Raw genomic sequence first — 295 nt, forward strand, 5'->3', positions numbered from 1 at the left:
TCCCCGTTGGCATCAAATGACACATCATAACCATTTCGAGAGAAATTTACTTTTTTCAGCTGAGTAAGAACCTGTTAGAATAAAGTAAAGAAAGACGAAATAAATTAATATGAAATCAAAGCAATGCTTAATTTCATAAAAAGTACATTGTAGTAAAAAGGGCATTGGGGTTTTCACTTATGTCAAACTGACCTCTTTGGACTCTATCCTGGTGAATTTGTCACACTGAGTTGTAGAATTTGATTCCTGACACACTGCTTTATGAATGGCATGAGCTATTGCATAAACAGCCTTG

General features: G+C 34.9%; 1 pseudogene; it reads right to left on the bottom strand.

Moving 5' to 3' along the window:
* The window catches only part of LOC116687068 (extracellular calcium-sensing receptor-like), a 5,433-nt pseudogene that overhangs the window by 1,731 nt on the left and 3,407 nt on the right, over positions 1-295 (bottom strand).

The sequence above is a fragment of the Etheostoma spectabile genome, chromosome 3 (assembly GCF_008692095.1).
Source record: "Etheostoma spectabile isolate EspeVRDwgs_2016 chromosome 3, UIUC_Espe_1.0, whole genome shotgun sequence".
In the NCBI taxonomy this organism is placed as follows: Eukaryota; Metazoa; Chordata; class Actinopteri; order Perciformes; family Percidae; genus Etheostoma; species Etheostoma spectabile.